This window comes from Xenopus laevis, chromosome 4S, assembly GCF_017654675.1.
Source record: "Xenopus laevis strain J_2021 chromosome 4S, Xenopus_laevis_v10.1, whole genome shotgun sequence".
In the NCBI taxonomy this organism is placed as follows: domain Eukaryota; kingdom Metazoa; phylum Chordata; class Amphibia; order Anura; family Pipidae; genus Xenopus; species Xenopus laevis.
Genome location: NC_054378.1, coordinates 53,728,329 through 53,743,455, shown reverse-complemented (window position 1 = coordinate 53,743,455; position 15,127 = coordinate 53,728,329).

The following is a 15,127-nucleotide window of genomic DNA, read 5'->3' as shown; positions in this document are numbered from 1 at the left end:
CGGGCTACGCAGGCCCTTTGTCAAGCCATTAATTAACAGTGTCTAAAACGTGCTTAAATACCCACCACAGGGAGGAGTCACAACATCCCACCTCCACATTACCCATAAATCACAGTGAACTTATTTCCATATCAATTAACTTTCCATGTCAGGTTGCATTTTCCATATTCATGAATTATCGTACAGAAAGTGAATTTGCAAAAAGTGCTATATAGTAACAGGTAATAAATAAGTAGATATTTCTTCAAAACAGTGATACAATGTGTTAAAACCTTTATAAACAATCTTTGCAACATAAGTGTCATAGACAGGAAATCTTACTTTACTTTGTCTCAATATTAAATTCTTAATTGTTACTTCTCTCTGGCTCCAATGCTGAATTCAGGGGACTGAAACCCCTGAACTACTTTGAATCAGGAGCTGCCATGTCTTTAAATTTCACTGTCCTATAACACAATAAAAATAGAGATAAAAATATTATACAATCAATTTCTACACAGACACATATTAAAAACAAGCATATCAAATAAAGTGAATTTCAAGCGCTTACTTAAATAAATAACATAGGCGTATATTCTCTATTCAAACCGCCCGGCGTTAAAGTGCCCAGTGTATTAATCCAACGCATCTCTAATTTCTTAAGAATTTGTTGTCTGTCACCGCCACGTCTTAGTGGCTCCACATTATCTATAACTTGATATCGAAGTTGTGAAATAGTATGTTTCTTTTCATGAAAATGTGCGGGTATTGGTAAATGTAATAATTTACAACGTATGTTGGATTTATGTTGCTTTATCCTTTCTTTCACCTTTTGTGTCGTTTCACCCACATACGCTAGTCCACATGGGCACTTAATCAGGTAGACTACAAATCTGGACTCACAGGTATAATATTTTTTAATCTGAATATTTTTACCCGTATGGGGATGTGTAAAGGAATTCCCTTTAGTGACATTATTACAATATGCACAAGATAAACAGGGGGATGTCCCCTTTTGGGGGGGTTCCTAAAAATTGTTGTCGAAGTTTTTTTTGGGGGCCTATATCTGCTCTCACCAAGAGGTCCTTTAGATTTTTATTACGTTTGTAAGCCATTAAAGGAACAGATGAGAATTCCTTGACATGTGAAACCCCTGTTTTAAGGATCTGCCAATGTTTTCTCAAAATGTTCTTAACTTGAGCACTTGCCACTGAATATTGACTTACAAAGGCCAGTCTACTTTCTTTTTCCGTATTATCTCTTTTGTTAGGGGTCCTTAGCTGTACAGATGGTATATCTTTTATAGTTGTTAAATCTTCCAATAACTTACATTGAGAATAACCCCTCTCTATAAAGCGGTCTGACATTTCTCTTAAACGGATTTCACACTGTTGTTCATTGGAAACGATCCTTTTAACCCTCTTAAACTGTGTCATCGGTAAAGACTTCAGTAACGACCGTGGATGAAAACTAGTATTATATAACAAATTGTTCCTATCCGTCTCTTTTTTATATAGATCCGTTTCCAACTGTGCGCCATTTTTTTGTATCATCACATCCAGAAAATTCAATTTCTCCATATCATGACATAATGTGAATTTCAAGGTAGGTACCACAGAGTTCAGGATATGGTGAAATTCAATAAGTGTACTCACCGGCCCATCCCAAAACATTATAATATCATCGATGTACCGATGATATAAAGAACAATATTGTTTGAATAATGTATCAGTATAAACATAGTTTTCTTCAAAATCTGCCATATAAAGGTTAGCATATGTGGGGGCCACATTACTCCCCATGGCTGTCCCTTGTAATTGTTTGTAAAAATTGTCACCAAACAAAAAGTAGCTGTCTTTAAGTACAATTTGCAATAGCTCCAGGAGAAAAGATTTTTCTTTATCTGTGTAGTCAGAAATTTTTTTTAACCAATTGTCTACTGCAGTCAAACCTGCTGTGTGTGTTATAGACGTATATAAACTACTTACGTCTAGGCTCACTAACACTGTCTGAGCCTTAACTTTACAATTATCCAAGATATCTAATAATTGGTTAGTGTCTTTAAGAAAAGACTTTGTATTACGAACAATAGGTTGTAGTAATCTATCCAAATAAATGGACAACGGTGAAAACACTGAATCAGTATTGGCCACTATGGGTCGCCCTGGTGGATGTTGTAAGTTCTTGTGAATTTTTGGGATGGTATAAAATACAGGCGTGATGGGGTTAATTTTATACAGGTATTTTCTAAGATTTTCATCTATCACTTTATCCACAAACGCCATTTCAACTACCTCCTTAATCCTTTCCTGTATGCCACTTAAAGGATCACTAGATAGTAAACAGTACACTGTCGCATCCGCCAATTGATTATTGATCTCAGTAACGTAGTATTCCTTATCAAGTATTACCAGCGATCCCCCTTTGTCTGCAGGTTTGAATATCACATCATTATATTTCAATAACTCCGTTAAACCTTGTCTCTCACCAGCCGTTAAATTACTCCTCATGCTGAGCATTGAATTAGACTTCAGCTTGGATTTAAGTTTTTGTACATCACATTTAACCAATTTAATGTATGTCTCCACAATTGGATCTGTATTAGCAGGGATGAAATTGCTCTTATTGCGTAATCCTGCTTTCCTTAGATCCAATCTAGAGTCACCAATGTCAGCATGAGATAGTGTTTCAAACTCCAAAGTATTAACCTGTGAAAAAAAGGACTTCAACCTCAAATTACGAAAAAATCTCTCCAAATCTATGTCTAACTGAAATGTATCACAGCTTTTTAACGGACAAAAAGAAAGACCTTTACTAAGTAACTCTATTTCCCCCAAAGAAAAGTCATGTTTTGAAATGTTGATTACCAACGTTTTTTGTGAGTCCGTGCCTTCCGATACGGTTGCTCCCTCCGTTCCTGGTATCCTCCGATGTCTCCTGCCGCCCCTCCTTTTTTTCTTGTGGATTGTCCTGTGCTGTACCCTAAAAAAGAAGAGGACGACGATGCGTCTGAAGTAGATCCGCCATAGCCACCGATCGGCAGAGGAACACGTGTGTCATCATCTCTCTCATTCCTTCGGTAGCCTCGCCAGGGCGTCTGTCCACTGCTCCACTCTATCTGGCGAACGTGTAACAACCATCAACCACAAATCAAATGTTTGCTTTCATCATCTGACCAGAAGTATAGTGAACTAGGCAAAGTGCTGATTGGTTGCTATTAGCTACTGCACTTGGAAGAGTTTGCCCAATGTTAACCAATAAGATCCAAAAATTGATACGTGTATATTTTGATCAAAATTCCATATGCTGGATTAAAAGTTTGATCCCTGTTAATTTTTTTGTTCCTGTAGTTTTTGTTATTTGTTACCAGTATCTTTTCTAAATCCTAATATTTTAAAGGGTAGCCTTTTTCATTTTTGTCTTTGCTTATACTGATGTTTAGCTCAATTATTCTGTTTTATTTTGTTCATCTGTTGGGAGCCTGGCATTTTTTTTATTGTAGATTATTCATGCATCCGTTGTTGAAAGACCTCACATTACTGCAAGGCATAGATGGTCCCTTTTGCTTTGGAAAGGAAAAGATGCGTGTCCCATATGGGTTTTTAATATAACTTACTGTGGGGACACATTCATTTTAGCTCCAGGGTTTAGCAGTAAGGAGTTAGAAAAGAAATTCTTCTGCTGAATCATTTCCAAATTTCACAACAGACATTAGTATATAAAGGCTTGTAGGAAATATATAATGCAAATTAACAGCTCAGTTCCTTATTCACCCTTAGCACCCTTTAACTGTATTAAATATAGACTATTTTCAGAACTACCACTGAAAGTATTTACAGAATTTGCATTTCATTAAAAGTTTTGTTTAAATCTATACACGGTCTCTTTTCTTAATATTTAGGCATGTTTTTTTTTTTAAACATAGTGGATGCCTTGCCGCAGAAGTGTACTAGGCTCTTCAAACATGCAGAAATGTGAAAGTGTCGGACAGAGGAAGGGGGATGGGGGAACAGACTAGGAAGACTAGGAAGAATTTTCTCCTTGTCTCATGTCAATAGGTTGGGCAAAAATTCACTTGTATTATGGGTATTTATCAGATTAAGAAAATATGCTTGTGCATGTGTAGGCTGATGTAATTTTGGTAGTGAAAAAACTTTGTTGTAAATATGTTTCCAAAAACCCATTTCCATAAATACATTAAGTTTCTGGACCTTGTTAAAACTTTGTTTAGCATGTTCCTGTTCCGCATTAGATCTTTGCAAACTGTATTTAGAGGAAATCCAGTAGAGGCTGTCCAAGAGGAGCCAGAAATAATGTTCCCCAAGCTACTTTAAAGAAGAAGGAAAGCCACAGAGACATTTTATTGCCAATAGATTAGCCACAATGGTGCAAACGATAACACTATATTTATTCTGTAGAATGCTTTACCATACCTGAGCAAACCACTCAAGAAATTCTCTGTTTGTTTAGGATAACAGCTGCCATACTATCATGGTGTGACATCAGTTCCTGCCTGAGTCTCTCCCTGCTCACTCATAGCTCTGGGCTCAGATTACAGCAAGGAGGGGAGGGGACGAGGAGCAAACTGAGCATGCCCAAGGCCATGCCCTGGAGGTTTAAGATGAAAACAGGAAGTCTGGAAGTCTGGAACAGAAGCCCATGTATACACAATAGAAGGAAAGAAATGCAGCTGTTGATAAAACTTACTTAGTTTTAACCTTTCCTTCTCCTTTAAGAGGGAGAGATAGTGATCCTCCTGAGGGTTCAAGTAATAGTAATATTCTTCAATCACTTCCATTTGAGTATCTTTAAGAGCATGATGACAACGATGTTGGATCAAGTCACAATGACAGTTCCTCGAGGCAACATAAGGGTATCTGTTTCACCCAAGCAAATAATTCTGCTTTGGTGCAAAATTGTGAGACACAGCCCAAAATTATTTGGCAAAAGCTCTCAAAAAACATCTCTTGCGTTCAAGATGGCCCTATGGACAGGAATAATGAATGCTGTAAATGTGGTGGGCTTCCAAAATCATACTATCCACACATGTCAAAAACAATTGCAAAGTATCAGTTACTGTGATTGTATTTGTCTTTCTGTTATGTTTACAGAGTATATTTGCCCAGTGTAAACTAGTAGGCAAATAGCAACAAAATCTCTCCTAATTTGGAGAGATTTTAATTTAGTCTAATATTGATAGAATTGCAACAGCATCTATCTTGCAGACTGTTCCAACTGGTAGGTAAGTAACAGAATCTTTATCTTTAATTTGCCGGAGACAACTGTCTCTGTATTGAGAAACACTAGAGAATTTTAGTTGCAGTAACAGGTGAGTCACACTAAACTGGAGGGTAACAGTTTAACAAATTGAAATGTAACAGCAGCAAACAAGAGTGATCCATGTTGAATATATCATTTGATTAATTTAGTCTTTAGGTACAACATGCCATGTTCTTTACATACAATGCACCTTCCCCTATAGAAACATTTGCACCTCTCTCTAAATGTAGGGCAGCTTTTGCATGCAAGAGTTATATAAAGAAGGGGTGAGACATTGCCAAGACCTGGACATCCCTCTTGCATGCTCCTACTTTGTGTATCATTGAGAAATGAGCACCAGAGGACTCAATGCAGTCAACTCTGTTCTTAATGATTTTCTAGCTAAGTGTTAAGTACAGGGCTACACTGTACTTGTGAGCACTGCAGTTTGCCTCCAGTAGAAGGCACAGAGTGGAACTTGCACCTAATTATGGGTACAGGTATGGTACAAGGGCTTAGTGTATGTGCTCTAAATGTGCAATTTTGTTGCAACACCTATAGTAAATTGTATATTTTGGTCATTATGTTTATTATGTTGTTCTCATGGTAAAATAACACATCACATCTCTATAAGCCTGTAAGGGTAGACATTTTGTTGACAATTGGCACATCCTCCTACATTTATAACAGGATACCATAAGTCAGCTGGTGCTATGTGGCCAGATTGCATTCTATCTAGCTGATTAGAATATAGACCACATCTAGAGATAATATTCTACAGGCCCTTAACCCACTGTCAAGAAGGAGGTGGCCATTTTAGGTTAGGAAATTGAGCAGTAGAGATTTATTTGAGCACATCAACCTCTTAAGCTCTTAGCCCACAAATAAACTTAACTGGTGGCGGCTGTCGTCATTTGGTTCTTGCTTTGACATTTTGAGTGTGGAAAGTTATAGGGCAGTCACACAGAATGGAACTGACTGAGGACTGCAGTGTTTTAGCAATAGGTGCCCTTTTTTCACATTACAAGGGAGTTAAGCTCCCAAGTTCTAACACCATGTCTCCCCCATTAGCATAAGCATATACTGTAGGTGTGTTAGAATAATAGAGTATGCATTTGTGTATCTTGGATTTTAGTTTTAATTTATTTTACTTTTTTTATGCTGAGTGAGTACATCCTTTAAGTTGCTGAAAATATTTTATCTTCTCCCAAAAGGGAGTGTAATCTCTTACTTTCAAATTCATCTAGCAGACATTTTGATTAAGAACTATTTATGAAACCAGCATCATTTGGGAGCTGCTTCATTTTCAATCTTGTGTATTTTTAATATTCGATTTGCCAAACATACCATTAGAGAAACATTTAAGATGTGATCACTCCCCTGTCTCAGTGCCTATAGTCTGGATATTGCACACAGAGCTTGCAGTAGAGGCAATATATAATAGATTTACATTTATATTGTGTCACTGCTGAAAAATTGTATTCTAAGGCAGTGGATGAAGTATTTTAATTTTAAGACTTGCTCTATTTTATATTGTTATATATCTGAAAATAATTAAATTTACTCAGCATATATTACTGAACCAGTTTAGGAAAAAATGCTAAAATGAATGGAGCAGCATATTGTACATTATGTCAGTTTTTGTTTTCAAAATAACAATAAAATATGCTACTTTTACAGTGCAACCTCTTCTTTACATTTTTCTGAAGATGATTAATTTTTATTTGATTTGTAGATTTTATTTTGGATACTACATGTATAGTAACTATTTTAATTACATTTCAAACAACTGATCATTATAGAATTGCACACATTTTAAAGATAGCATATGTTGCTATGCAGTTCAGTTAAAAAAATACTATCATTACTAGCTTTTCCTTCCACTACACTTTATTTTTTTCTGGTAAGCCTTTGGTAACAATAGGTTGAACAAGTGAGCTCTAAATTATATCCATCCACATATGCATTAAAGTGTCTATTTATGAGATGGGCTAGATTCTTTGTTTCAAGTCCTACAAACATTATACCCATGGGATCACTATTACGGCTCTCTTTGTAATGTCTAGAAACACTTTGGGGCACATTTACTTAGGGTCGAATATCAAGGGTTAATTAACCCTCGATATTCGACTGTCGAAGTTAAATCCTTCGACTTCGAATATCGAAGTCGAAGGATTTACCGATATTCATTTGATCGAACGAATCAAACGATTCGAAGGATTTTAATCCATCCATCAAACGAAATTCCTTTGATCAAAAAAAGCTTAGAAAGCCTATGGGGACCTTCCCCATAGGCTAACATTTAGGTTCGGTAGGTTTTACTTGGTGAAGTAGGGGGTCGAATCTTTTTTTTAAAGAAACAGTATTATGACTATCGAATGATCGAATAGTCGAACGATTTTTAGTTTGAATCGTTCAATTCGAAGTCGAAGGTCGAAATAGCCAATTCGATGGTCGAAGTAGCCCAAAAAAACTTTTGAAATTTGAAGTATTTTTTCTTCTATTCCTTCACTCGAGCTAAGTAAATGTGCCCCATTGAATCATTTTGACTATCCAGGTGTTACAGATGTGCTCACGGTTCCTCTTTCCTACAGTTCTTTTAGTTCTACCCACGTACATTTTTTTGCAATGACATGTAAGCAAATACACAACAGGGATAGAAGAACAATTAGTAAAAATGTCTATTCTGGGAATGTCATTGATTATGTATTTTTAGGCATAACATATGAGCAAGCCCCACATCTGTTCTTTTGACATTTGAAGGTGCCTTTTAGACCAAAATGGTGTGGTGGTATCTCATGTCTTCTATGTCCCGAAATCCTAGATGGCACTATATATTTTTGATGGTCCGTGCCCTTCAAAAGCACACCCTGGGTTTTTTAATAGACAACTAATTTAAGATGGGATATGCTGTAATCAAATGCCAATGTTTCATAGTTACATAGTTAAATCTGGTTGAAAAAAGACAAAGTCCATCAAGTTCAACCCCTCCAAATGAAAACCCAGCATCCATATACACACCCTTCCATACCCTCACATAAATTATTTATACCCATATCTATACTAAATATAGAATTTAGTATAACTATAGCCTTTGATATTATGTCTGTCCAAGTGTTTCAAGATAATATTTTTAACATGCCCACTTGCTCCATTGTATCTGGAACTGAAAACTGCCCTTGTATTTGGTTTTTTAGACCACTGTCTGTCATTCCTGTCTGTTTTGGATGCCGACTCACATGCTGCTTGTATCTGTTCATCCCTATACCCAGTATAACCAGTTGTTGCGGAACATTATTTTTAAATAAATACATCTGCACTATTATATTTTTTCTTTTCATGAATATTGCGTGAATATTTAAGGACACCTTGGACTCAGCACGAGCTTGCTTGGTTTATACTTACTTTGAAAGTCTGCTGAGTAGGTAATTTTACCATAGGGTGGCTGACTTATCATCCTTGGTCTAACTCACCTAAAGGGTCTACAGCACATGGCACTTTCTAAACAATTTTCACAAAATTAACACAGCACAGTGTTAATATACATAATTAAGTTCATTATACATAATTAAGGGTACAGCATCATAGTATCCATTTTGAGATTTCTTTTGTATTTGCCAGGAAGTCTTTGAGGTCTGTAATTGGTCAAAAAGGATGCAAACATGGTCACTAACATTCGCAATGGTCTTTGCAAACGTTTTACATATTACATTCCCCCATAAGTGTTTAATAAATTGATATAATTAATGATTGGACACTGTTTTCAGCTGCACCCTTAACCTGCTCATGAATGAATGACATTGAATATTCCATCTGTCATTTCAACTACTGTTTGACCCTCATGACCAGCATCATTTGCAATTTTATCATGAGTGATCATCTGGAAAGTGGACGGCAAGAAATTGGATTAACTGTTAGTTATTATTAACATTTTTGTATGAGGGAATTATTTACTCCAGTTCATGTGTAGATTCAAAAAAAAATCAAGAAAGAAAATTTCTAGAGCATGACTTTGTTTTTAGCCTTATTAGATAATAAGAATGTTGTTTTTTATTAATTGAACAACTCAACCCCTCACGTGAGTAATATGCATGTTATCACTAACCAGGTATTTTTTGTCGTTGTTATTCATTCATCAGGAGTCTGAGTATTTCTCAATATACAACTCTTTTACAGTACCATAACCTTTATTTTAATTCTTTGTGCTTGATTTTACTATATTTTTTGAACAGGCTTAGAATAAAATGCCTCTAGTCAGAGTTCCCTAATATGTGTAAGAGATAAAAGTTCCCGGTTGTCTTTTATTTTCATTTAGTGCTGATCTAACCTTTCAGAATAAATAGTCTCTTAGCCTTGTAAGAAATGATAATTATAAGAATTTATACCACTCTATGCTCAGCCAATTCAACTAAGAATAAGAGCACCAAGATATATCAGTATTATTGATTACAAGAGGATATAATGGGTAATATTTAAGGATCAAGTAACTTAAGGGTAAAAAGACCTATGATCTATTCATTAATAATGTCAGTACATTCTAGCTAGGAGCCTAAAGATAAACACATTTTATAAAGGAGCATTTTACTTATTCCTGCATGCTTAAGCTGCTCTGAAAGTAAGCAGAAAATTTTAAAATAATGGGCACTGGCCAGGGATCTCATTGCAATTACCATTAAGTAGGATACATTTATCATGCCACAACAACATTAGAGCTCTTGCTTTAATTTTAAAAGATTCTTACATATGCAGTTGTAACACCAGTGCTGCCCTAGGCAACACAGCCAGTCGCGTGACCTCCCACCCCTTGACACATGCACACACTTGAGAATAAAGACACACGCACAAATAGTGGCACATGATCCAGACAATGGGTAGGTGGCGAGAAGGTACCCAGTGCCCCCCAGCATTGTGCCTTAGGAACATGCCTCTTCTGTATACTCCTAATTCCGACCCTGCAACATGTCCTAACTTGGTTTTGCCTAAGGAGTTTTCTTCCCAAAAACAAATCTTTGATGTGGGTAAAGGTAAATCGAATACCCTGATTCATGGTACATTACTAGCACTACTAAGCCTATGACTAAGGAGCCTATTTATTAAACCTCAATTTTTTTTAGAAAAATTCAGATTGTTAGAAGGAAAAAAACTCACATTTTTCGAGATTTATTATTCTCTGAAGCTGCTAAAGAATTTGAATCCTAAAATTCTCCAGTACTAATACCCCAGCTAAAACTTGTCAAAATGATGTAGAAATTAATGGCAGATGTGTCATGATTGCCGCCCGGAGCAGATCCAGGAGCTCCGGGCGGCGCGTCCTTCCCTGCCGGCGTCGCTCCCAAAATGGCGGTGCCCATGGCCGCCATGTGGGTAGCGGCGCCGGCGCGATAACGTCAGCGCGTCGACGTAGACGCAAGGACGCCGATGACGTCAGAATGGCGCCAAATTCAAATATAAAAGCCTTACCAAGACGCCAGAATGGCGCCCAAGTATAGGATTCATTCCTGTGAAGTTTCCTGGGTTTCCTGTCTGCCTTGCTGAAGACTTTCTTGTTCCTGTTTTTTGCTGACCTCTTGCCTGGACTTTTGGACTTTGCTAATATTCTGCCTGCCTTTGAACTCTTGCCTGGATCCCGACTACTCTTTTGATTAACCCTTTGGACACCGCGACCTTGCTCCCTCAAGAGGGCTTCCTCCTCGATCCTGACTACCTCCCTGGAGGGACCTCCCGGCTCCCTGACAAGATGGTCCCTTTAACAATTGGAACTTTTTTCCTTCCGGATTTTCAGTAGTTTCGGTCTGTTTGCGCTAGTTCGGTCTGTTTGCACTAGTTTGTTTGATAAGCCAAGAAATCAGAGTTTTTCTGGCTACAACCCAAAAAAGTTGAGTTTTTGGAGCATCAATTCCAAAAAGTTGCACGATTCGATTTTGTCTGGACTTTGTTGCACCGGTTTTTTGTGTATTATTTTTGAATTAAGGGCATTCAGGTTTGGGAGTCTGGTCGATTTTTTTTAAACAGAGAGAAAAAGTGGAGTTTTAGTAAATGCACAAGGCTGCCTGTCTGTACAAATAAACTTCAACCTTGGATTTTACACACATGTGTGAAAGATAGTTCAGTGTGGTCATGCTCCTATACAATCGGATTACACTCTCTTAGCTTCAGGCCCAGGGCAGTGCATTTGAGCCCCCTCTGATTGTGGTGAGTGGGGCATTTCCCCATGAACCATTTGCCCCATGGGAGATAGGGTTTATGATATATCACCAACCATGTACAGTTTAATAAAAATAAAAGTAATTTCTCTGAATATAAGTGCTTTAACAAAGCCATGTTCAAACACATATTTATTTATTTATATAGCCAAAAGAGTACCACTTGACCCACCCCCCATTTTTCTCTATTAACATTACGAGACTGATTTATCAACATCCAAATTCAAATTGTTATCGAAATTCGAGGGTTTTTTGGCTAAAACTCGTGCATGTTAACAAAAGCCATTTGTTGCAAACTTTGAGAGGTCTGAAATCAATCAAATAGGACACAAACAATGAAAATCTTGGTCGCTAACGCTCACAATAGTGTTTGCAAACATATTACATTCCTCCAATAGACATCATTAATTCTTGCATTATAGTGTAAGTGCATGTTTATATAGAATGGTTTAATATGTTTTTGTTCATGCTATAGGTTTTGTGCTTAGTTTAGTTAACATTAATAATTAAAGAAGTCTTTTTAGTCACATAGACCAAAAAGTCAACATGTCTGGCATGACTAACGCAGCTAATGGGTAATTATTTACCATCCAACTGTATGGTTAGCATTTAAAAAGCATTATTTTCAACCATTTTTCTTTTTGTCTTCTCCATGCTGACACATGCAATTAATACCACCACACAGAAGGAAAGATTTATGCTTCTCTAGTCTAGTTTTTGAATGCATTCTTCAATTATTTAATCCATTTTTACATCTATCTACATTTTGCATTCCTATTCTATAGCTTTCCAATTCCTTTTATTAATAGCTACTAATGCTTCTGTTATGTATATTTTAGAAAATATTTCAGAATAATTGAGCTGTCACTCTGCACCTAAATTACTAATATGATTAAAGAACCTTAACACATGCTTTTACCACCTGTCATTACCCTTATCTACCCTACCTAGTCTGCCAAGTGCTATTTTCATTTACAGTTGATTAAAGGTCATAGGCTTTTTCAAACATATTTTTCCAGCATATATTGTTATGCTTATTTAACTTCTCAAGACATAGAAGCAGATTTACTAAGGTTTGAATGTTAAATTCAAATTAGAATTCACAATAATCTTTTGGGTCAAAACTCACAAATTTGAATATAAAACCACCAAACTCGAATTTGAAAGTGAGATTCATCACACCACCACCGTGGAAACAGTTCTAATGTGACTATTCTCCACCTAAAACCCTTGAACGATTTTGAAGATGTTAATAGTAGTGATGCGCCAAATTTTGCCATGTGTTGCTTCGAAAATGATGCCACATGGACTCCAATGGGAGAAAAAAAATATGTTGCACGTCAAAAAAAAAGTCAAGTGTCAAAGTAAAAAAAAAATGCAGTGATTTTCGATTAGAATTTGATTTGAGTTTAAACTAATTCAATTTTAGGTCTGATCAAATTTTAGATGTTTACATGTTTTCATAAATAACATACATTTCGAATTGTGAATATTATTATTCGACCTTTGATAAATAACCTCCACAGAATGGAGATGACAGCAACGAGTTGGTCTGCACTGCTACCATTTTAAATAAGGTTAAATATACTTTGAATTAATAGTACTTCTAACTATAATAAACATTTTATATACTTAACTACTTTGTAGTGAAACTCTGGACTTGGGACCTCTTAACTCACTATAAAGTTTGAAAATCCATTTCTTAGTCATCCAGCAATAGTTGATCAACTGGCATCTGAACAATCTACAGCTAATCTGTGTGTTTGTGTGCTGGCAGACAACATTTAAAATATGGTAGACAGGGTGTGATTTCAATGATTATATATTGTATGTAATGTTTCTATTTTTGCTGATGATACTAAATTGTGCAGAGTTTTAGGTTCGATGCAGGATGCTGACTAAATTGAAAAACTGGGCAGCAAACTGGAAAATGAAGTTCAATGTTAATAATTGCAATATTATGCACTTTAGCAAAGTGTGTCGGGAACTTCCTTAACTAAAAAGGATCTAGGGTTTTTTGTGGATAAAAAGTTGTCCAATTCTGGGCATTGTCATTCTGTGGCTACTAAAGCAAATAAAGTTCTGTCTTGCATAAAAAAAGGTCATTAACTCAAGGGATGAAAACATAATTATGCCTCTTTATAGGTCCCTGGTAAGGCCTCATCTGGAGTATGCAGTGCAGTTTTGGACTCCAGTCCTTAAGAGGGATATAAATGAGCTGGATAGAGTGCAGAAACGTGCTACCAAACTAGTTAGAGGGATGGAAGACTTAAATTGTGCGGCTAGACTATCAAGGTTGGGGTTGTTTTCTCTGGAAAAAAGATGTTTGAGTAGGGACATGATTAGACTTTACAAGTATATAAGAGGACATTATAGACAAATAGCAGGGGACCTTTTTGCCCATAAAGAGGATCATCGTACCAGAGGCCAAACCTTCAGACTAGAGGAAAAGTATTTTCATTTGAAGCAGCATAGGTAGTTTTTCAGAGTGGAAGCAGCGAGGTTGTAGAATGTCGTGTGATGTTGTGATGCCCAATTCTGTTAATGCTTTTAAGAGTGGCATGGATGATTTCTTGGACAAGCATACTATTCAAGGCTATTGTGATTCTAATATCTATAGTTATTGTATGGGTATATATAGTGTGATAAAAATACCTTGTCCTTGTGGTCTAGTGGGGGGACGGCAGGGACACCTGCCGCCCCCTCGACGGGGACGCCCGTCACGCCGCGCTGCTCCTGTGCTGGCTCCCTAGTGCGCGCGCGCATGCGCACTTCTGATTTAAAGGCGAATGCGCGCTGACGTAATGACGTCAGCGCGAGAGGCGCCAAATTCAAAAAGTATTTAAAGGGCATTCCTACAGTTTGTCATTGCCCGTGATAGAATTTTGTTCCTGGTGCTTTTGAGCTTTTGCTATATTCTGAACCTGTTTGATTCCTGTTTTTGACCCTTGCCTGGCTATTTGACTATTCTGATTTCTGGATTCTGACCCTTGCCTGATTACTGACTACCGCCTCTGATTAACCCTCTGATTGACTCCCTGGTTTGACCCTTGCCTGTCTGATAACGATTAGTCTCTGCCTGCCTCGACCCGGCCTGATCTGACTACTCCTTTGCCTAAACGCCTTGTACTGCGATCTTCTGTCCAGACTTTGCTCTACAGTCGTGCCCCTCTGCCTATCCAGAACCCTCATCTTGCACCTCTCGTTTAAGTCCAGGTGGCATCCAAGTAAGCCGAGGGCTCCTCCCGAGGCCCAAAGGCGGTCACACTACTGGTGAAGCACGAGCCGAGACCAGGGTGCCTGGAGTTTGTTCTGGTGTTGGGTGCCGACTGTGACATATAGTTTATGTGAGTGCATGGAGGGGTCAGTGTGTGTATGTATGGATGCTGGGTTTCATTTGGAGAGGTTGAACTTGATGGACTTTGTTCTTTTTTCAACTCGATCTATGTAACTGTATTGTCTGCAGATACTTCATTGTATATTGTAAAAATAGATAAAAATAGTAAACATTTTCTTCCCTGCTGGTTCTGGTTTTAACATTTGCTTTAAGCTCTTACTGCATGTGCCTTGTTTCTGACCTTGTCTTCTTATCACTTCACAGTTTTATCCTCACATCTGCACTTGTCAGTCTGTCTTTCCCAGTGCCTTTTCCTGTCTGCTTTCATGTCAGTCTATCTCCATATTTA